The following is a 24,864-nucleotide window of genomic DNA, read 5'->3' on the forward strand; positions in this document are numbered from 1 at the left end:
TAGCAGGTCACAAATTCATAGAAAATACAAATGCCTGTTTCCTACTATTTCAGAAATAAGTCAAGGGAATACTATAACATAATAAAAACTCAAACTGACCCAACATATAGAACAGTGATGAAAGGACAAATTATTCAATCAATGATGCTGATATCATTAATAATCCATAGAGAAATATAGATGCTACCAACAGCTTATACAATAATTTCACATAAGGATCTAATATAAAAGGCAAACTTTAAAACTTTCTAAGGACATTGGACTAGAGCAAAAAGAAAAAGATATACAAACCTTAAAGGAATAGATTAATAATATTTATTGCATCACAATTTAAAACTCCCTCACCAACAAGATTACTATGGAATAAGATTAAAATACAAGTCACAAACTTGGAGAAAATTTTTCAAAGTATGTAACAAAAATAAGATTAATATTCAGATTATATTGAGATCTAAAACAAAAGACAAAACAGTAGAAAAAAATGGCAAAGTACATAATTGGATAGTTCACAGAAATGGGAAACCCAAATAATTAATAAAAATGAAGAAGCACAGTCTTTATCTATGCTAATTAAATATTACATATAAAAACCACAATGAAAAACAATTTCACACTTTTCATGCTGACCAAAATTTAAAATTCTCACATTATCAGATATTGGAGAAAATATGAAATAAGAACTTTATACAGCCAGCAAGTGGAGCATGCCTGTAATCCAAACACAGGAGCCTAAGGCATGAAGATCACAAGTTCAAGGCCAGCCTCAGCAACATAGGCTCTCAGCAACTCAGCAAGACCCTGTCTCAAAATTTGAAGATAAATAAATAAAAAGGGCTATGGATGTGGTTCAGTCGCAAAGTGCCCCTGAGTTCAATTACCAGTCCAAAAAAAAAAAAAAAAAAAAAACTTTACACAACACTAGTGACAATATAATTTGGTTCAACAAATTTATAGAGCAATATGGCATTACTCAGTTTCACTTCCTGACTTATATGGTGAGTGTACCAAAGGAGAAATATGACAAAAATATTCACTAAAGAACTCAAATATTGAAAAGTTGGACACAATTTTTGTGGTAGAGCGCTTGCCTAGCATGCATGAGGCCCTGGGTTAACTTCCCAGTACCACCAAAAAAAATGAATAAATAAATAAATAATGAATGTTGTTTTCGACATATATAAGCTTAGTTATGGATATTAAGTGTACTTTTACTCAGAAGTTGAAATGCATAAATTGTTCAGAGACAAAAGGAAGTAGAAGAAATTTGCATACCAATATAATATCCTTTGTATAAAGTTTAAGCAAAGACACTTAAAAAAACTATACATGTTTTTATGCATACATGAATGCCTAGTGAAATTTAATAGTTAAAATATTCTTTAAAATCCATTTACAGAAATGACAAAATTTCTTCACACAGTATTTCAAGTGAAGAAGTACCATGGATGAAATACTCCTAATCAGCTCAATGCATTTTCCTCATTCAAAGTGCATTGATTATTCATAAACATTAAAATGCTTGGTCAAAACATAAATACGTAAACCTTTACAAGAATTACAACTTATCTAGAAAATTAAATTCTTTAAATTATAATTTTTATCTCCTATATTTCATTCTCAAGTACAAATATTCCATTATATGTTTATGTATACACATTATATTAGTATTTTAGATAATCAACCTTATAAATGATGTTTCCATTACCCAACATATATATAAGCAAGCAGTTTTTGTAAACCAAATGATTAAAGATTAAGCAATTTTACTATAAAGAAACTCTATAGTAAGTTTTAAAAATCCTGTCTCAATTTTGGATTTTTGTTTAATAGATGGGTATAATTGCTTTATGGATTCAGTACTGAATCTACAGTAATGATGAAATTGATATAAATGTTTGACTGGATGCAGCAGGTCACTTTTTTACTTGGCTGAGCTCCTACCAGGAAGAGAATATAAATAATAAATTGTTTTCTGGATGTAGCGGCATCATAATACCATCCTTCATACGCTAAGATGACACACCTGCTATAGATTGCAATCTTTGGAGCATGTGATGCCACAGAGACTAATGAGAAAACAATAGCTAGTTCCACCCTCTGCACTCGTGAAAACTATTCCTTAATTTGAGGTCTGAGCCATTGGCAGGACTGTCATTCTCTTCAGTTCTACCTTTAAGTGTCCCTGCTGGCCCTGTTGTGAAAGGACACGCATACCGGAGGTTTGGTGGCACATCACAGCCATTTTTGACGCCCTCTTTAACCTGCAGTTCTTATAGGGAGTAAAACAATGAGTACTGAGAAGGGATCTAGATATCATATGAGATATAAATTGCACAGGTGAGCCAAACAGAGCAGTGGTCTTTAAAGTAGAGTTTCTAGACCAGGAGCATCAGCATCACACAGAAATTATTAGAAATGCAAATTCACAGGCCTCATTCCAGACCTACTGAACCAAAAACTCTGGAAGTGGGATTCAGAAATTTGGGTTATAACAAGCCTCCCAGGTGGATCTGATGCACATTAAATCTTGAGGACTATTGACCTATAGAAATAGTAAAGAAATTAGATATTTACATAAGACAGATACACACTATTGATATTTCATGAAAATAATCTATTTGCTGTACCATAACAATGCCATGAAGAAGCTATTGATTAATAATAACTAAAAGGATACAATACCTATGATAACTTATATCCCAGGAGAAATAAATGCTTCCATTAGATGAAAACTGAGCAAAAACCCAAGGATGGTGGCACATGCCTATAATTCTAATGATTCAGGAGACTGAGGGAGAGTCACAAGTTGAAGGCCAGCAGCCAGGTCAACTTAGTAAGACCTTGTCTCCACATAAAAATAAAAAGGGCTAGGGATGTATAGCTCAATTTTAAAATGCCCTGGGTTTGATTCTCAGTACCACCACACACACACAAAAAAAGTTAATGCCTATTTGTGGCAAAAGTAATATGTGACTAAAGTCTAAATTTTATTTTGCAAACAATCTATCAAGTATCCACTGTGGGTAAAAGGCTACAACATGACAGAGAAAGATCTTTAAGACATCATTAAATGAAAAGAGTACATTGCAGAGCAATCGGAATAATATAGTCCTATTTATATTTTTAAAACCAATCCAAACTTATATGTGCTTCTTCTCTGAGATATGATAAAAGTGATGACAGAGGACTTTCAGTTCTTACTTTGTGCTCTTCTCTATAATTTGAATGTCTACAGTGAGACGTAGTTGTAGATCACATTATAATTTATTTAAATATAAAAAATTAAGTTATTTAACAAACTCTAGGTGTTGTAAAGGTGTGGACCAGAAAGTCTGGCAATTAGAATTGATGGAGACAAGAAAAATCCCAAAGGAACATGAGAACAGGTAAGCATGGTTGAGCAGCGCAATGATGGGAGAGTCCATGCACCACCAGGGTTCAACTCTGAGTGACTACAGATGGTGTGCCCGTCAACACCTTAGAAAGCAGTGTAGACTAATGGTTAAGAGTGACAGCATCTCACTGGAGATGTTAATTAACCTCCCAACTTCAATTTTCTCATTTGTAGGTGGGAATAACAACCCTCACAGCCTTGTTTTGAGATTAAGAAAAAATCACATCTGTGTAGAGCTTGATATCTGGACACATTTGTTTTCAACCCATTTTAAGAAAACGAATTTAAAGGGTAAATTATAAATTGTTTTAGACCTGATGAATTTGAGCTCATGATTGAACACGAGTGAATATATAAACATGATCTGTAATTATGTTCATAGTTAGTTCATCCCTGCCTATCATTCCTGATAATCTGCCACCAGGTGGCAGTAGCCCATTTTACTAATTCAAAAAGAGGAAGAGGACCTTAATCTGTATTTTACCAAAATGAATAAATAAAGTGAGCTTTAATTTTTTTTAAAAGTAGCATTACCACTTAAATATCAACATTCAAATAATATAGATATCAACCAAATGTATATTTTTTTCTAATGTCTCCCTAAATAAAACAAGGCAGCTGGTCTTCAACTACCATAGTCAAATCTATTTTTTTTTTTTTTTTTTTTTTTTAAAGAGAGAGCGAGAGGGGGGGAGAGAGAGAGAGAGAGAGAAGTTTATTATTTATTTTTTTTAGTTGTCGGTGGACACAACATCTTTGTTTTGTATGTGGTGCTGAGGATTGAACCCGGGCCGCACGCATGCCAAGCGAGCGCGCTACCACTTGAGCCACATCCCCAGCCCCCCATAGTCAAATCTTGAAAATAAAAATAAAAACAAGGTCCTAAAACCTATCCCAGAAAAAAATTAAATATATATTTAAATATATATTTCTCCCAGAAAATGCAAAAAGGAAAGTTTGGGGTCAACTTGGCCTGATGACTGGGGAAAGTAACCTGGGAGGAGATCCCTGTGGTAACTCAGGGCTAAGGGTGTCTTTATTGTTGTCATCATAGCCATGCGTGTAATGACAGCTAAAACCAAATCTTGTTCTCACCAGTGTGGCTTGGGATATTTCCATGGTATTAAACTTGGCAAAATGCCTATAGTTTGCAGTTCACACTCGTAACCACATTCAGTCATTTATCATATCTAAATGAAAGGCTTGGCTCCAGGTTCCCTTCAGCTATTGTGTTTCAACAACATTGCCAGGAAGGCCTCTGTGAAGTCCCTTCATTTCCATTTGCCCCAAATATAACCTCCATCCAGTTCATCATCACCACATGTATTATGACAATATTCTACAATCTCTTCTCTTTAAAATAAGTTAAAATTAAGAGCTTATATTTATTGATCATGTACCAGGAGCCTGGCAATGTTGTCATAAGTTTTACAGGGATGATCTCAGTCTCCCTTCTCTGCTCATTCCACCACCACTGGGTTTATCTTCTAAAAGTATGAACTGGTACATCTCACCAACATATACATGTAAATAATGTTGATTTTGTTGTTGCACTGTGTTATTTTGATTGCTTTTAGAATAAAACCTATTAAGCTGGAATTGCAGGCTCTCTACCACCTGTACATCACCTGTGCCTTCAACTTTGTCTCTCCTTCATCTGCTCCAGCTAAATTGGTACTGTGACCATAAGTTGTAGTAGAATTACTTACACATGATGCCTGTTCAGAATTCCTACAGTATTCAGTGACTACTACTCTTCTGGTTTGACAAGAAGCAAACACAAACTAGTACCACATATTTTGTTTGTTTATTTTAGATTATTCCTTATGTTCACTTGTGGCCCAAGGACTGAGTCTGGCTTGACTTATTTCTGGCAGGAAGCTTTGGCCTTTGGAGCAGTTAAATACTTGTTGATGAAACCATCAATACATTGTACTCCAGTGAGGGTGTTTTATATAGTCTTTGGGTTTATACTGACCATTGAACTTCAGATAATGCGGTGTTTTCATGTAATCTTTTACTTCTGTTTGCTACACACTTTGCAACAACATAAAGTGCCTTATCTTCTATGGGCCAGTTCCTTCATAGTTGTGGTGTTAATTGGCATTAGAACACAGATTCTGATCTGACTTCTTTCTCTTCTCCCAAAGAGACCATTTGTACATGAAAGTAAAGATCAAAAATTAATCTGACCTCTCTGTCCTTCAAAATACAAGCCTGTCAGGGCTATGCACATGTAAAGAATGTGTGATAAAGTAACAATGTCACTTTAGGTCAGTATCTGAGATAGGACATGCAGTCACACAGAAACCAGGAAGTGCTCTCTTGGATCATTGGATAAAGCTTGTTTTGTTGCTGTTGCTCACCTTGATAGTCACTCTAAAAATAGAATTTTGAAAGAACTACTATAGGAGAGAGGAAGTAAGGTGAACCAATTTGTGTGTCCCTCACTGGGGGAAGTGACTATTTGCAAAAGAATCTGGTTATACCCTGAACCCATTTCCCTGAGTCTACTTACCAAAAGCACGAATTGCTCACAGGAAAAGTTCACAAAGAATACAACACAGTTCAAACAGGCATTCAATCTCAAAACATGCTGTTGTTTCACAACAGCCCCTATTTATGCAAAAAGAAATGGAAGTCAATAATGATTTCTCTTTTAAAATTATAGTGTGTTTGTGTGTGTGTGTGAGTGTGACAATCATCAAGTCTGAAGTAAATTTAACCCATCTACTTTGTTTTCCTATAATATCTGTGCTAATGTTTGTCCCAGAAACTAGATTATGACTTAAAATTATTAACCATTGAATACTTTGTGTCACATCAAAAGAAGATAAATGCAATTGACCTTATATAATGCTTTGAAAAATTCCTTTATGTCACAAAACATTACATATGTTCATTCCTATGATTCTATGAATAAGCTTAGGGTACTCATATTCTTCTTAATGGATAGATGGGGCATTAAATTTCTGAAGTGGCAGTAACAGTTTTCTATTTTTCTATTTCCCCTCCAAAAACAATAATCTTCTCTCATATGAATCATTTTCTTCCTCATTCTGAGAAAAAAAATGTACCAGGTATTGAACCCAGGTGTGCTTAACCACTCAACTACATCCCCAGCCTGTTTTTTGGGTTTTATTTGGTTTTTGTTTGTTTGTTGTTTTTAAGACAGGATTTCACTAAGTTGCTGAGACTGGCTGTGAACTTGTAATCCTCCTGCCTCAGCTTCCCAAGCTGCTGGGATTACAGGCACACGCCACCATGTCCAGTGAAAGGAATATTTTAATTTAATTAATAATAAAGTGAATTAATTCACACTGTCATAAATTGTCTTATATCAACTTACTTTATTTAAATCATGGAGTGTTCCTAAAAGATCTACAAAATAACATTCCTTGGGCATTATCTTCAAGGAATGAAAAATACTAACGTTGAGTTTAGCCAGTTGGTGTATGGACTCACTTAAGGTGGGTTATAATGTTAAGCTATGGGCTTAGTAGCCCACTCAGTATTTCTTGGATCCAAATTTTTCTAACAAAGAAAAAAAAGACAACATTGGTCTTCTTTTTTGCCTATACCAGAGACGATATTCAAAATATTTCATGAATGTTACTGCACATACACATGCCATCAGAATAGACATCAGCAAAGCCATAGGTTTACGTCTTAAATTTCAGCATAACTATCCTATGTACTATGCCATCACTTAGCCTTATGAAATTTTACCATCTCAAATATCATACACATCCTAAAGGTGGCTGAACCTACTTTTGCCTGATATACATTATTACCTGTACAACTAACAATTAAACAGTTTTCTACATGCTTAATATGTTGAAATATGTCATTAACATTGATTTCATGATAATTATATGAAGAAAGGTTGAAGAGGCAAAAGAAGAGCCTATTACCTTTCCTTTGAGACTCTGAAGATTAAAAAAAAAAAACTACTTTGAGCAATTAATCAAAAAGAAGGGCTGGGGTTGTGGCTCAGTGGAAGGAGCGCTTGCCTAACATGTGTGAGAGGCATTGGGTTCGATCTTTGGCACCACATAAAAATGGATAAATAAAGGTATATAAAAAAAAAAAGAAAGTATAGCCAGGCACAGTGGTACACACCTGTAATCCCTTTGGCTCAGGAGGCTGAAGCAGGAGGATTGCAAGCAAGTTCAAAGCCAGCCTCAGAAACCCAGTGAGGCCCTAAGCAACTCAGCAAGACCCTGTCTTTAAATAAAATACAAAAAAGAGCTGGGGATGTGACTCAGTGGTTAAGTACCCTTGGGTTCAATCCCCAGTAGTAAAAAAAAAAGTACAAAAACAAAACAGAGCATGTAATTGTAAGGATGTTCAATTGGAGAAATTAACTGTTAGCTATAACAAGGATGAAACTTCCTAAGGCAAATACACTTTGAATAGGACTTAAAAGAGATGAAGGACAAGCGCATGGGCACACATGGGTGAACCATGATATATCTGTGAGCAGGTTGGTTTTATGGGTAACAGTGGACAGGAAGAAGCAAGAGATTTGTACAGATCTTTGATGTGTACAGGTAATTCATATGGAAACTACTAATTCCATGGAAGAAACAGATCTTCAGCAAAATGTGAAAATATATTATAAGGATCAGATGCTTTTATGAATGTTTAACACAGTAGATAGTTTCAAGTTCTGAGCTCATCAGCAAAATGACAGGAAAACATAGCTTGTTCTTCAAAAATTGATGAACAAATTTAAGTGAGGGTGTGGAATGCAGATCAAGGAAAAATATTTCTTTCGGGAAAGACAAAAAAGGGGAACCATCAGATTCCTGAGTTGAAAAGAAATTTTTATGAGAATTCATAGGAAATTTTGTTTTAATAAGTACATGCATTTTTCTGGAAAAGAATCTGTTATTTCATTAAAATTTCAAAGATGGCCATGACGGCAACTAACCATCTCCTTCCATAAGGCTGACTTTTATTTCCAAATTCACACAAGAACTGGTAACGAAACCATCACCATGGCCTACTGCCACAAAATTCATTCATTATCTTTCATTTAACTTTGAAGTACCTACTATATACTGGGCACAATTATAGTTTGGTAGAATAAAATAGTACAATAAATGGAACAAAAACTCCTGCCTTTGTGGTGCTCATTTACTAATAGAGAAAGACGATGGACAAAATAAATACGTGTATTTGAAGGTAATAAGAGCAAAGGAGTAGAGAGGAAAAAAAGCAAAGTAAGAAGGAAGGAGTGCATTTTTAAAATTACTCTTAGTAGGCAGCTGTGTATGGCAGGTGGAATTCCAGAGGGTTTTCCTTTGAGTTCCTAAAGTCAAAGTAATCAAGAGAATAAATAGAGCTATGGAGACAAATTGGATCAACACTTTCACAGCCACAAATGAATGAGGATCATAATCCATTGTAGGACTGAAGCCAATAACCACATTTCTCAACAGCAGCTTAGCTGAGATCTATTAGCATTTCTTTCTAATTAAGAAATAAACAATGCCCATCAACTTTACTCATTTCTATCACAGATGTGTATGGAAATACAAAACAGCAGAAGCTAAATAGACCCTCCAAAGAGTTCCTTGGGAGCTGTGACTCTTTAGCTAAGGAAAAGGGAGGAATCCATTTAATGAAAAATAATCATACACAGAATAGAAATAACATTTTTAATTATAATGAAATATTTAAGGTAGGATTTTTAATCAATAGCTCTTTTTTTTTAAACAGAGAGTGAGAGAGAGACAGAGAGAGAGAATTTTTTAATATTTATTTTTTAGTTTTTCGGCAGGCACAACATATTTGTTTTTGTATGTGGTGCTGAGGATCGAACCCGGGCTGCACGCATGCCAGGCGAGCGCGCTACTGCTTGAGCCATATCCCTAGCCCATCAATAGCTCTTAAATTCATATAAAAGGCAACATGTTGAAATGAAATTGTTTTTCACTTTTGGTAAACATAAAATGCACAGCAGAATCTCTATATTGCCTAATTTTAATTCACATGTTTCACAGAGACAAGCCTGTGTGTGTGTGTGTGCGTGTGTGCGTGTGTGTGTGTCTGCAGCTACCATCATGGATGCACAGATGTGTTCTAGTTTCACTGCTCTTTGAGGTTAAAATAAAACAGGTCTCCTTCCCACCCCCAGGCTACCAAGATGTGAGACACAGGGTCCACCAAAAGTCAGAGCAGGCTTTCATCTTCTCTCTTTTTAAATAATTCGGTTCTGTGCACACAGGTACTCACTAAACTTGGCTAGCATTAATAATTACCAATTGTAACACTGACATTAATAACTTACAGCTGTTTATAACTATACAAATGCCACTCACTGACTTGAAAATGGCAGACCTGATCATGTCCACAAAGCAGCTTGTTCCTTTCAAAAAGAAAGCCAGAACCAGTGCCAGAAAATACACCTTTTGTTTTTGGTGTCAACAAGCTATTTGTCAGGAAACAAAGGGAAGGCTCAGCCAGAAGCATAGATTCTTCTGAAATTTGAAAATTAGATTCCTGATTGCTTTTGCATAGAATTAGAGAAAAAGACAGTCAGTTGCAGATAAACAACAGCCTCACTCCCTGGAATTTAGGGGAATGGCATTCAGAATTGTCTACCTTGTCCCCAGTCCCCAGCTCTGCCAGGGCTACCTAAGGATTAACTTTTTTGAGAACTCAGTTCTCATACTCCAGTTTCTGAGAAATGTCCCAAGTAAAGTGTGTGTACAAGGTAAATACTACAAGAAGGGCTGAAGTAGAGCTCAGGGTACTACAGGTTCCCCGCACAGCAGGGAATTCTGAGGCACAGTACCCAGGACTTGCCTTTAGAAAAGCATAGCCCTGTTTTTGCAAGGGAGGAACTTTGTCTGGAGTCCACTCCTGAGCCCTAAGTGGTGCTGCTAAAATCCGCCTCACACTGGAGTGCACCCTTTTATTTTCAATCCATCCAAAACATTATAAATTCAATCGAAATGTTGTGCAAAGTCTGTGAAGAACAAAGTTTTAAATACAATCCAGAGTACAAAATAAGCTCAAAACACTACCAGAAAACTCTGTTTATAGAAATGTAATGGCCCTTGCCATGAAGAGCAATTTTCCCAAACCACCTTCTCCCTTCTGTCCAGGGCCCTTGTCCAGTTGCTAAGTCTGCTCTCTTCTTCCTCTCCTCTCTTTGACAGGCATTTACTACATAATTTCCCCTTGCTTTTGTATGCAAATCAGTTTGGTTCATCCTCACTCCATATTACATTGTGGGACTACCTTTGTGTATTCCAACACTCATTAAAATGTTCTGCTCAATAAAAGCCCATCTATTTCGTCTCTTGATTTCAGCAACACAAACAGCCAGACTTTGAAAATAGAAATTTTTTTTTAGCACATCAAATCCTTAGGCAGAGCATCTCTCACACCATTATCTATAGTGTACAGTAGCAACAGAATTATACATACTCTAGAACAAGTCTGTGTCCTAGGAAAACAAGATGGGCAGAGTGCCTACCAGTCATATTTATGTTTTAAATAATGCAGTTTATTAAAATTATGAATTTCTTGAAGTAGTCTAAAATGTTCTTACAAAGTACCTTCATATGGGGATATACTTTAATGATCCACAATGTGAATAGTATTTATAAAAAGCATGTAAACTGTGTATATACAGATATGTGTTTGGAGAAATTGAAGTATGTCCCATCTCAGTGGCTGCCTAACTAATTAGCAAATTTTATTAAATAAAATTTCATTCCACAGTTTTTATAATACCAAGACTTTACTAGGTACTAAAACATAATACTAGCCCCTTTGTCAGGATTAACTGGGGGAAAACAAATACAACTCAGCAAAACACAAAGTAAACTCTGACGTGTCCTTCACAACCCAGGAAAGAGATTTTTAAATCTTATATATTTGAAATGCCCTGATGTTGGAATGAGGGCACAGAACAGAAGTACACCACAGCCTTAGAATTGGGACCCCCCCAAATAGATCTGAGGAGCAGATTTCTGCAAAGGCAAATGATTCTAGATTCATTACATGAGTAAAGTTTTCTCCCATTGACTCCTACTTATCCTTTGAGTGGAAACCCAAAGACTTGTGGTAGAAAAACCTTCTCTAGGTCATTTGTGTCTGAGTTCCTATGTTCCTCTCCTTTATACACCTTTCCTTGGTTCAACCTGTTTTGGGTATTATTTGGTAACTCCTTCTTCCTCCTTTTATATTTGAAATCTCTCTTGGAGCTAACAAGAGGCTATTGTATTTTAGTCTGTCACTACAACTGCCAGGCCCAGTGACACTAGCATTAAATATACCCTTAATACTGTAAAATGAATACATAAGTGAATGAGCAAAGAATTATTTGGAGATATGACTCATAGCTAAACGTTAAAGCTGATGAAATCATTTCACTCAGTAGGACAAGCATATAGAAAGAAATATCAGAGGTCTGGTATAGACAGCAAAGGAAAAAAAACAGGTTTTACCCAGGTGAGTAATCTTAGAGTCAATCAGATGATCACAACCCTATAAGAAAGGTGACAAAAATGACTGTCATGGAAAAAAAAAAAACATTTGTATTCCACTTTATACTTCACATTGTCATGATCTATGTTATGCTTCGTTCTTATGGCAAATCTTGGGGTGGTCTAAGAAGGTGACTTAATATTTCTATTTTGTAGAGAGTTGAACTAGAGAAATGGAATTACTTTCCGTGCACTAATGCAATAATGCAATAATCAGCATCGCTAGGGCATTGGCAGGGTACAAAACAGCTATGGCTTTTTAAGAGCAATACTACAGGTTCTAAAAATGTTTCTGCAGAGTAACAGAATACACTCCTATGAAGCTAAACACTAACTCCCATTTGTAGTTCTGATGTAGGTTTGGTTGCATAAGAATCGAAAGTTACAAATGGAAAGTAGAATGAGATTCAAAAAAGCAAAGCAATATTAAAATCATAGCTGATGTTACCAACAATAAATAACAAAAAGAAACTTTTCTAAAGTATCCATAATAGCTGGGCAGCATAGCACACACCTATAATCCCAACTCTTCCAGAAAGAGGCTGAGGCAGGAGGATTGCAACTTGGCAACTTAATTGGACTCTATCTCAAAAAGGCTGGAAATGTAGTTCAGTGTTAAAACAACCAGGATTCAATCTCTGGTACTGCAAAAAATAGATATATAATAATTAATTGATTGATAGATTAAGTAAGGTATCAACAACAATAAAAATTTGATCAAACATTTTGAAAGTAAAACCAAGTTACCACTTGTTTTTTTCCACAGGAAATATTACCAAATCACTGACATGTGAAGAATCAAAGAGAATTAAGTTGAAAAATAGAGAAAAAAAATATATAGAAAGCATTAATGAAATTAAATTAAATTTTCTATTATTGTAATGTGTGTTACTTAACTGCTTCTTTAAGTAATTGGAAGTGATCTCTTATTTTAATCTAGATAAATATTCCCTTTCTTATTAAGCTCTATATACATAGTTTTGTAGTCTTTTTATTTAAGTAAATTCTCCCTTCAAATTCTATGTGCTGTAGACTCACTGACTCTATCTGGGTTCAAAGAAATATTTTCAAAGACTAGAAATCTCAATGGCAAAACACTGTTTTCCCAACTCCTTGGGTTTCCATATGTTGTTTGTTATAGACATTATTAAACTTTGCATTATAGAAATTTTCAAGTACATTCCAAAGTGAAGGAAACAGTATAATATTCACTTTTATCCAACACCCAGTTTCAACAAGGATCAATTTTCTAATCTCACTCTTGTGGATGGGTTATAAATGTTTTCAAGGCTAAGAAACATTTCAAAAAATATTGAAATAGGTCAATACAAAAAAATATTGAACTAGATCAATACTTATCTACTAAGAGCTGGGGGAGGGGGGGAAAGAAAAGACCGTGAACACGTACAAGTTTACATTATGGTTGGAAAAACACACATTTAGACGAGTAAAGAAAGGGGTAAACACAAGAAGTCAGAAAAAGCTACCTACCCATGCTATACATCATTTTGATATCAGGTCACTGGAGAAATATATTTCAAGATAAATTTATCATAACGAAATGTTTCATAATTGACATGTGTGATCAATATGTCAATGGTGCAGACAAAATATCACAGGTAATGGCTGATAAAGTAGAGGCTCTGAGTAAAGGAGCTAGGCAATACAATTGTCTGAGATATATAATCATACTTCTGCCTCCAAATTAAAGTACTATTTTTAGGAATTTGGATTGACAATAATAGGAAATAAGGATTTTCTGCCTTATGACTGCTTTATGCTGCTTGCTGTTTTCATGCTCATTATACATAATTAATTGAAATTAAACTTACAGCAATGGTCATGTCACTTAAAAAAATCTGTTGATAACAAAAATAAGAAGTTTGCAAAATCTGTTTGACATAAATGTTCAAAGCATACCCTAATGCAAATCTTTCTATTGCTTTTTAAAAACCATGCCAGATCTTCCCTTTAGAAGCATTAAAATAAAAAAGATGAGAAATTAAACTTTAAAAACATAGAAGGAAAGAAAAAAAATAAAGACAACAGTGGAAAATGGTCAAATTTTTAAAAACCATAGAAAGAACATACAAAGATACAAGTTGATTTGGGAAAGATTAATAAAAGGCCTCAATCCAGGCACAGTGGTACATGCCTGACATTTCCACTACTCAAGAGGCTGAGGCAGTAGGATTGGAAGTTTGAGGCCAGCCTCAGCAACTTAGCAAGATGCTGCCTCAGAATAAAATGAAAAAAAAAAGAAAAAAAGAAGGTTGAAGATATAGCTCAGCAGTACAGAGCTTGCCTTTCATGTGCAAAGCCTTACGTTCAATCCTCAGCACCACAAAAGAAGAAGATCTAAGAAAGAAGAGGAAAAGAAAAAGGAAAAAAGAGAAGGCATTAGCCTCTAGCAATATTGTCTAAGAAAACTAATCAAAACCAATTATCAATATCAGCTAATAAAGGTGGGACCAAAAGATATTAAAATAATAATAAATATCAGTAACTATATGACAATAAATTTGACAACTTATTTATCCAATGACACAGCATTCTACTCTTGGATATATACTTAAGAAAAATGAAAACATTATGGTCACAAATGGACTTGCAAGAAATTGTTGCTAGCAAATTGTAATGAAAAATGGAGAACAGCCCATCGACAGGAGACTGAAAAAACAAACTGTGGTATATTCATACAACGAATTAGTAATCAACACTAAAAATAAACAAACTAATGATAACAACAATATAATTGAGGTCTTAAAACTATTATTGCCAAGGAAGCAAGACCCAAAGAAGTAAATATATGATTACATCTATGTGAGTGTCAGAAACACAAAAAAGAAGGTCTGATGATAGAAATCAAAATGGTGTTTGTGAAGGGTAGGAGAAGAGGAGAGACTTAAGGGAATTTTCTGAGGTAATAAAAATATTCTACATCTTAATTTTTGTGTGTTTACATGAGTATTTAAATTTATCAAATTTTATTGAAGTGTAAGTTTAATATCTGTATATTCTGGCATATATAAACTATAGTTCAGAAAAAAAAAAGTTTTTAAAAACTATAGTATGTGAAGGATGCAGTGATGCATACCTGTTATCCCAGTGACTGGGAGCATGAGGCAAAAGTATTGCAAGTTCAAGTACAGCCTGAGCAACTTAGCAAGACCCTATCTCAAAAATAAAACAAAAGGGCTGGGATTGTGGCTCAGTGGCAGAGCGCATGCCTAGCATGTGTGAGGCACTGAGTTCAATTCTCAGCAATGCATATAAATAAACAAAATAAAGGTCCACTGACAACTAAGATAAATAAATAAATACAGAAAGAAAGGAAGGAAGGAAGGAAGGAACAGGGGATGTAGCTCACTGGTAGATTGCCTCTGGGTTTCATCCCTGGTATTGCAAAAAACCAAACCAAACAGAACAACAAAATTATGTGCCCTTTATAACCCTTACATTTCCTTAGACTTGAAAATAACTAGGTTTGCTTTTTTTAAAAAAGTATTCAATTGGAAAGTCTGACCTCAGAAATCTGCTTTTCATAACATTTATGCCTCTACTGCCATGAGTTCCTAAATACAACACACACACACACACACACACACACACACACACACACACGTCAGTTAGAATGACCTTTGTGAATGTAACTCTTCCACCTTGTGTTTCCCTATTCTCAGCAAGGGGTAGGTATCAAAATGTGAGTTGGTTGCAGATAATATCTGCTTCCTGGTAAGCTATTTACATTTTTAAAAGGGCTTCTGAAGATAAAAACTTTAAATTAAAGAATAGCATGAATTCAGATTCATGAAAGGGAAAATTTTCCTAGTTTATAAAAGTCTCAAAATATTCACGAGTCTCAGAGGTCTAGTCAGGGCTAATGCCTGGAGTCAGAAGTCACTAATCTGTAATATTTCTTGTGAAAAATTATGCTTCTAATCAGTTAGGGGTTTTAGAAAGCATATATTAAGATTAGAAACTAAACCAAAATGCACTGTTCATTTTCACTTTTACTATAAAAATGACTAAAACTTTATCTTAAAATCTATATAAGAAATCTATTCCATATTGAACTGTAAAATATTCTACTGAATTTCAATTCTGAAGAAAACTCCTATCAGTAATAATGAAGTCAGCAAGAATTTATATCTGGGCCATAAACATACTTTTGAAGAAATCAAGTTCTTTCTAGAAATAATAAAGCCTGAAGACAGACCCTTGTAATTCTGACCTTTTAAAAGACCTGAAAGTCTTATTAGAAGACCTAAAGACCCAGCGTAGGAAGTTCTGCCTTTGTTTGTTACAGTCTGTTTCTCGACCATGCCCTCACCTATCGCTAATCTTCATGTGTTCTTAATCCTCTGTTAATAATGAGTCATCTAACATTGGTTCCGTAATTCAGGATGGTAAACAGTGTTAGAACAAGCTGTCATTCTCTGTTCAGACTTGGATCCAAAGTCAGCCAATTAAGTCACTGTAAATGAGTACATTTTGCATGTCACACAACCTCTGGTCTCAGTCTTCTCGTCTTGCAACAGGTAATTATCGTGCCTTCCATACAGGGTTATTGCAAAGGTCAAAGTAGAACTAAACAAGAAAACACCCAATACTTTAATCACTCCTCAACATTTCTATTGCATGCCCTTCATTCTAGAAATCTACCAGTAATTCTGTAAAGAACAGAGAGAGGGTTCCCTCTTTCCAGGTTCTTCCTTTCTTCCTGACAAAACCTGCACAAGAGGCACTTTATGTTTCTTTACAATGCTAACGTGCATCAAAAATATATTTTAGGGGTTGAGGTTATAGCTCAGTAGGTAGAGTGCTTGCTTCATATGCAAAGCCCTGGGTTCAATCCCCATCACCACACACACACACACACACACTATACATACACACACACATATACATACACACACGTATATACATAGTATATACATATACATATACATATATTTTTAAAGGAAAGACTCCAGCTATATATATATATATAAAGACTATAGCTAATGCTCTCATTCATTTATTCATTTACATAGGTTTCAACTTTGCTGTCAAGACTACTGATTTCAGATGAGAAGCATATACCAACCCAATTCTCAAATCAAAAATGAGAATATCTTCAGGATCTAAAGCTACACAAGAGCTTGCTATAATGTGGATCTGGAATGTCCCTGCCAAAAGACCTATTCATTAAAGGCTCAGTCCCCAGCTGTGGTGCCATTGGGAGATGGTGGGACCTTTACAAAGTGAAGGAAAATAGGTCACTTGGGGTATGCATAGGGAGGCAATATTGGGACCCCGGCTTCTTCTTGCTTCTCTTTTTGCTTCCTGTCCTCCATGAAGTAATCAGGCCTCCTCTACCACATGTGTCACCACAGGCCCAAAGCAACGAAGCCAAACAACCACAAAATGAAACTTCTGAAACCATGAGCCAAATTAAACCTTTTTCAATATAAGTTATTTATCTCTGGTATTTTGTCACAGTGACAGAAAGCTAACAGTTCTTAGACTTGTCATTAAAAAGTATGATTCATAATAGGGAAGCATAATAAATTAAACCTCAAAATACCCAGGTATGATGGCACAACCCTGTAATTTCAGCTACTTAGGAGGCTGAGGCAGGAGGATCATAAGTTCCAGGTAGAGCATTGACAATTTGAATGAGACCCTATTTGAAAACAAGTAAAATTTTTCAAAGAAGGACTGGGGCAGCTCAGTGGTAGACTATCCCTGAGTTCAAACCCCATAACTGTCCCCCACAATAAATTAAATCTCAGCAAAGTGAAAAACTTTTACGCTGTTAAAGACTCTGTTTGGGGGATAAAATGACAATCTAAAGACTGAAAGAAAATGTATGAAGTATTTGAAAACCACATATATTATGAAGAATTAATATCTAGAATTATACAGAATTCTTTAAAACTCAACAGTAGAAAAATGGGCAAAAGGCATATATAAATATTTCTTGGAAGATAATAAAAAGAAGTTAAACACAAAAAGATTTTGGCATCATAGACATTAGGAAAATGCAAATTAAAATCAGAAAATATTACCACTCATTAGAATGGCTAAAATTAAAAAGAATAAATGAGGATGAGGATGCAGAGAAGCAATCATCCTTACATTGCTGATGGAAATAAAGTGTTACAGCTACTCTGAATATGAGCTTTGCAGATTTTCATAAAAATAAACATACAAGTATCAAATGGCCCACAATTGCATTTTGGGTCCTTCATTTCAGAGAAATAAAAATTTATGTTAACACACACACACACACACACCAAAAAAAAAAAAAAAACTGTCCAAGAGAGTTCAGTGTCTTTACTCATAACAGAGAGCAACTGGAAAAAAACTCAGATCCCCTTCAATGAGTGAATGCTTAAACTATGTAGATCTAAACCCTGGAAAACTGCACAGCAATGAAAAAGAAGAAATCACTGATACATGCAGCAACCTGAATTAAATCTCCAGGGAATTTTATTAGATGAAAAGAATTCAACTCCAAAATATCTGATTCAACTTATATATTATTCAAATAAAATAAAATACATGGAGATTAGTGAGTTCCAGAGTTCTGGGCTGGAGGCTGAAGGCAGAAGAGGAGGAAGTGGAGGTGAGAAGCAAAAGTGAGGTAAGCTGGCTGTCACAAGCAACAGCAGAGACCCTTGTATAGAAGAAACTGTACCTTCACGGTATCAGTATCAGTATCTTGATTGCAATACTATAGTGTCACTTTGAAAGATGTCATCATATTTTTATCATCTGCACATGAGTTCATAGTTATCTCAAAATGAAAGTTTCACTTAAAAAATCCACTGATGTTTACAAACTACTTCTCTTAAAAATCATAGTGGGATTAAAAGTGCTAAAAAGAAGAAATTGAGGTTTATTTCATTTATACTATAGGCATTTGCAATGCAAGATCCGAAATGTAGACTGTGCCACAAATTCAGGCATATTCAAAGTATTATTTGCAATTGAGTTCCCTCTACACTCATGGAACAAAATGTGAATGTCAAGCACAAATAACATATACTGATAAAAACAGAAAAGAGAAAAGGTACAAACAGGAGATAAGCATTTACTTTCAGGAAAAATGGCATAGAAATGTCCCAGAGCACCAACGCTTGTGCCCTGGGTCAATCAGTGAGATGGTGAACAAGACATGCAGATTAATAAGAAAATTCTAAGTAACTGAGGAAAAGGAGAGCCTAGAATAATTCTTGAGTTATTACAGTACCCAAAAATCTGGTGTATTTTTTTAAAGACCCTACCAGCCACAGCCAGAACATAAGGACAATTAGAGGGGCCAAAGTAGATTAAACTCCAGCTACTGTAAGAAATATGTACATACACACATACATAGATATATGTATACTTGCCTATATACATCCATATATACACAGAAGTTTGTCTTTACCAATGGAAAAAAGAGTCAGGAATGTGGATAAGACATTCTTCAAGGATCTATGTTCTTTGAGGCCCAACTTGGAGAAGGCTGACTTCTCTATCCACAAGGGAAATCAGGAAAGAAAAGTTTTCAAGAACCCAAGAGGTAACAGATCAAAGGAATAATCCTACAAATGACTTGCCAGATGGAAGAAAATGGAACATACAGGTGAATGGTGCCAGACTTGGGACCTGAAGAAATGATCAGTTGATATCAAAATTGGACAGACTGAGGAGTAGAGAAAAATGTGTGCAAATGGGGCAAGAAATAAGGGCATGGAGTAAGACAAGACGGTAAGTTCACAGTACGACTCAAAAATGTTGCCTTCTGGCCATAACATGTCCTTTAAGCATAACTGCGTATGCTCCGCGGTTATCAGTGAGGCCTTGAAGAGCTGACCATCCTCAACCACTAAGTATATTGGGAGAGATGTGTCAGATGCAGTGGAAGCTGTTCGACAGGTTGAAGATCCTAATGACTAACAGATCCTAATTACTGCAAGGACTAGTGAGAGAAAATACTTAAGTAACCTAGCAGTCTTCAAACACTGCTATTCTTTAAGAATGATAGTAATAGAGTAAAATTAAAAACCACAGACCCAAATACAGACCATCAACAGGAAAGAAACAAGGAGGCATACTTCTTAAGGGTCAAATAATACATAACAGATGATAATACTTATAATGAATATAGTGGCCTATGACCAAGTCATAGAATTTGAGATGGATTTAAAAATCAAATCTAAGCATATGCTTTTTATTTGTGCAAGGTCAAAAAATATGAAAATGATGAAAGTAAAATGGTAGATAAATGATTACCAGTTTTAAAAAAAATTAAAAAATAAAAAAGACAAAAATGTCTAGAAAAAAAACAATATGAAAAAGTAGAGTATGGAGTTTTTAATAAAAGCATCAAAATTGTAAAGATTATCATAACTGATAGTAGTCATGATGATAATTAAATGTTAATATGTGCAAAATAGAATAAATAAAAATAATAAGGAAAGTTTCAATTAATTTTCTATAGCAGCTCACAGAACAAAGAGAGACATTTAACTTATGTTTACCATTTTAATTACAAATAATAAGTAACTACAGCACATGCAGTAACTAAATAGAGCACATGAAGTAACTAAATAGGTGCTCAGTAAACATCTCTAAATAAATAAGGAGATATTGAATTGAGACTGTCTGTATCTTATACCACTGAAAACTCTGCATTATAATTCTCTCATTACTTTTTTACTGAGCATGGGTTTAAACCCTGAAGATAACAGCAATGAACAAAACAGACAAAAGTCTCTTTCTTCAAGCAGTTGGTATTCTACTACTCCCTACAAAATGGACAGAAAGCCAATAACCCAAACAAAGAATTGAATTATACATTATGTGAGAAGGTGAGAAGAAATTTTAAGAAAATTAAAGCATGAAAAAGAAATAGGCATGATAAGGTGGGTCATGGGAGAATTTTATACAGAATAGTCTGGGGAGGTGTCCAGAGATGGTGACACCTGAGCAGAGGGGGAGCACACAGCACAGACTTGTGGTGGAAGAGCATGCCAGGCAGAGGGAAGAGAAATTGCAAAGTGTCTGAGGAAGGGGTATGACTATTGCACCCAGAAACATGCAGGATACCTATGTAAATGGGGCAAATTGAGGGAAACAGAGAGCAGTAGGCTCCACATCTCAATTTTCTGCTCCATAAAGACCAAAGCTGTACCTTTCATCTCTACTCCCAATGATTAGTATGAGATGTAGTATAGTAAAAATCACCACATAAATGCTCTCTGCCTAAATATAGTGTAAGAGAATTACTGATTGACATGTGTTGAAGTATGTCCTCCAAGTCCATATGTTGAAGTCCTAATCACCTGAACCTCAGAATGTGACCCAGTTTGGAAATAGGGTCATTGCAGATATAATGAGTTAAGTTGATGTTGTCCTGAAGTAGAACAGGTCCCTGATCTGACATGATAGGTGTGCTTAGAAGAGTTGGGGAGAGGAGGAATAGAACATTCAGACAAGCACACAGAGAGAACATGTGTAAACACGAAGGCAAACATTGGGGAGACATACCTACAAGACAGGGGACTCCAAAGACTACAGAGTGCAACCAGAAGCCACAAGACAGGCATGGGACAAACCTCCCTCACAGACTTCAGAAGGAAACAGCCCACCAAACATTGACCTCAGTCTTCTAGCCTTGAGAACTGTAAGGCGATAAATTTCTATTAAGCCACTCCATTTGTGACACTTTGTTAGAGCAGTCTTAGCAAACTAATACACTGAGTAAATGATTTTCTTTTGACAAAGCCTATGCACAATGGTAAAAGAGGGAGATATGTTTAATTTTTACATGGTCAAAAGTCTGAAAATTTATTAACCTAATTGGAAAAACAACATATGGAAGAAAGTTCAAATTTGTTAGTATAGAAAAAATTTTGTTGAAGCAATTGTGATTTCCTGGTGTTAGAAAAAATGATCATGATATCAAGTAGTGATAGGACTTTGTGAACTTGTAACCACTCTGTACTGTGTCAGTGGAATCCTTTTGAAAGAAATTTGGCAATACATATTAAGAGCCTTAAAATAGTTCATCCCTTTGGCTCAATAATTCAGATTCTGGGAATCAATCCTAAAGAAATCATACGAAACTTGGAAAATATCTCTGTGTAGGAAGATCGTTGTTGCTATATTATTCTAAACACTGGAAAAATAAAAAAGTGCCAGAAAACATAAATGCTTACTATAAAAAGAACTGCTAAATAAATTCTGGTCCATTTACTGTCAGATTTTTATGGAAATTGGAAAAATTAATATGAAGGCTGAAGAGTACCTTAAAATGCATAGAAATAAATAGAATGTGTATACTTGATACTTTCATGTAAAAGACATATGCATATGAAAACTAAGAAGATATTTTTAATATTTGCATATTTGAAAAATACGTATCTTTTTTGATAATACATATTTTATTTGGAAAAGGTTTTTAGAAATATTCAAAAATGTCATCACAGGATCATATTTGATTGAGTGAAAATATTTAAGGGAATTTCAGGGAAGAGGAAAATCACATCTAGCTGTAGTGGTTTAGAAGGAGACATAATGCAGCTGGATTTAAACTGGACCTTCAGTAAGACGTGGTAACACACACCTGTAATCCCAGCTCAACTCGGAAGGCTAAGACAGGATGACATCAAGTTCAAAGCCAGTCTGGGCAACTTAGTCAGAGCTTTCTCTCAAAATAAAAAATAAAAACTGCTGGGAATGTAGCTCAGAGGTCCTATACCAAAAAACCCTGGAGCTGTAACAATTTGGATGACTGAGAAACAAACAAAAATAGAAAATAAAAAACTTCTCAAAAAGCATATTCAGAACAACACTCTAAATTTCTGGTCTCCACATCATCCAATTTAAAGAAATAAGTAATCAATCCAATGAATCTGTGTTCATCTAAGCCAATTAGAATTAGGGTCCAGGGACCACCTCAAAACCATGTGACCTCCATCTTCACCATCAAAATAAGATCTTCTAGAAATAGATGCAGTTTGAGTTTCTTTCAGTTTATTCTTTGAAGGGTAGGACTGTCATAAAAATAAATCATATTTGACCCATTTGTGTTCAAAATATGAAACAATGGATTGGGAATAAAATTCATTTAAGAAATGACACAACGATTCACATGAAAAATGTACCAAACTCTCAGATATTCTCAATTCCTGAAAGATGATCGCAATGGTTTTTGATAAACTACTTAAAGATGTCAATCTAACTAAGTAGCAAATTGAACTCTCCCAAATCTACCAATATTATGATTCTTTCTAGATTCATACACAGTGATTTATCATCATTCCATTCTAATAAAACTTTGTCATTATTCTGAACTACAACTAAATTGAGATTCAAAATACACACAAGAGAAGGTAACAGAGAAATACCTAAAGTAAGATTATTTCCTGATAAAAAGAATCCCTCATGGAATTCCAAGGTCTATGGAATCAGGGACCCTGTGACACCTCCCAGACTCACCCACAATATTGAGCACACAGCAGACATTAATATTGTACCTTCTGAGAAAAGCAAGACAAGTAAAAATCATAAAAGAAAACATTGACAAGTAGTATTATATGAAATTTTTAAAATATGGTGTTTTGTGCACAAAGACACCATAATCAAAGTCAAAAGGCAAACAAAGGGCTGAAATGGAGCTCACTGGTAAAGCCCATGCCTTGTACACATTAGACCCTGGGCTTGATCTCCAGAGAAAACAAACAAACAAAATAAAACAGGTAAACATTACTCACAACACATATAAAAGGAAAAGGGTTGCTCTCCCCATAATGCTCATAATGATCAATTCACATACTAAATACTTCAAATTGTACTAATTTTTAAAACATGTATATTACCCTGATGGCACATACCTGTAAGCCAAGCTACTTACAGGCTGAGGCAGGAGGATAAAAGTTTGAAGCCAGCCTGGGTAACTTAGTGAGACCATCAACAATTTAATGAGACCCTCAATAAGACCCTGCCCCCGCCCCCCCAAAAAAACTAAAAAGAGCTGGGGATATAGCTCAGTGGTGAAGCAGCAACCCTGGATTCAATCCCCAGTACTGGGTGAAAAAATGCCCGCTAACGTGATACTAGTTTTCACCTAAGAGAAATGTCAAGGTAAAGAGGAAACAATAACACCAAGCTATGGTGTATGTAGGTGGTGAAGCTTCACACATTATATATATTATTAGATCTCATTTTTCTTTTAAAAAAACTATACAAACACAAACATACGCACATGCATACAAGTCCTGTATGTAAATCTGGCATTATATATATGTATATGTATAACGCACAATTCCTAAAAGACCGATATGCAACAACAGAAGAATTCCTAATAAGACATACATGAAAAATACCGACCGTTACTATGTCCAATGTTCAGATGAGACGGAATTTTTCCTCACATTTTTCATTGTTGCCAGATACTTTTTATAATTATAATGAGGTTCTATTAGTTTTCATAAGCAGAAAGTAGTAAACATTTGGTCCTTTTTAAAAAAAAATACAATGCTAACATAACCAAAATCAAATCACGAAGTCAGCTTTGAATCATACCTCCAGGTAACCCCTCACCCAAGGTGGTCCCTTTCTAAACCTTAGCATAGACCATGGAGTCTCCTCCAGCACCACAGCATGCTAAGGAGGGTGTAATAATTGCAGAATGAGCACAGCAGAAGAATCACCATCTGTGCAGTAAGCTTAATAAACTTATTTAATGATACAGAATTCTAAGATAAATCTTCAAGAAACATGAGGTGTACTGATGAGTGCGCATAATCTACTTGGCATTGTTATTACATTCCATATTTAAACACTCTGCATTGTTAATTAATGTTAGTTAATATTAGAAGTCCTGTTAATTACAACTAAAATGTCAAGTAGCATTTTAGCAAACACATATTCATTTATATTTCATAGCTGTATTTAATTTCCTAGGGGAGGGAAAAACATCTC

The 24,864-nt window shown here is 35.1% G+C and overlaps 1 protein-coding gene across 1 annotated transcript in view; it reads right to left on the reverse strand.

Annotated features, from left to right (window-relative positions):
- The window catches only part of Frk (fyn related Src family tyrosine kinase), a 100,695-nt gene that overhangs the window by 50,644 nt on the left and 25,187 nt on the right, over positions 1 to 24,864 (reverse strand). The gene's annotated exons all lie outside the window — the stretch shown is intronic.

The sequence above is a fragment of the Marmota monax genome, unplaced genomic scaffold, assembly GCF_021218885.2.
Source record: "Marmota monax isolate L192 unplaced genomic scaffold, Marmota_monax_Labrador192_F-V1.1 WCK01_AAM20220418_F8-fsc00174, whole genome shotgun sequence".
NCBI lineage: Eukaryota > Metazoa > Chordata > Mammalia > Rodentia > Sciuridae > Marmota > Marmota monax.